Source organism: Penaeus monodon, chromosome 32, assembly GCF_015228065.2.
Source record: "Penaeus monodon isolate SGIC_2016 chromosome 32, NSTDA_Pmon_1, whole genome shotgun sequence".
Classification (NCBI taxonomy): domain Eukaryota; kingdom Metazoa; phylum Arthropoda; class Malacostraca; order Decapoda; family Penaeidae; genus Penaeus; species Penaeus monodon.
In genome coordinates, this window is record NC_051417.1 from 24345536 (window position 1) to 24345853 (window position 318).

The 318-nt window shown below is 36.8% G+C and overlaps 1 protein-coding gene across 1 annotated transcript in view; it reads left to right on the plus strand.

Moving 5' to 3' along the window:
* The window catches only part of LOC119593747 (cuticle protein AMP1A-like), a gene marked incomplete in the record, with an annotated part of 17656 nt that overhangs the window by 558 nt on the left and 16780 nt on the right, over nucleotides 1–318 (plus strand).

The following is a 318-nucleotide window of genomic DNA, read 5'->3' on the forward strand; positions in this document are numbered from 1 at the left end:
GCTGCCTGAACACGTGTACGAACTGCTCCGCATTGCTGAGGATCAGCGCGCAAGAGGAATTACCTTCGATTAAGTGATTTCTGATGTATCATTCTCACAACGGCTTCATCTCCATTTTTTTAAATAACCTTAAGGATATACAGTGCAACAAATAAATGATACATAAAAAATCTGAAATTAAAAGTAACCTGAACAGTTCTTTAATAGGAAGATACGGAAAGGCAAGGTCTTTATTATGAATAAGCTCTACCAAGTCCAGGAGCCTTTGAAGAGTTACAGCGACAGTGAAAAGATCCAAATACTTTACTTTAAATATAG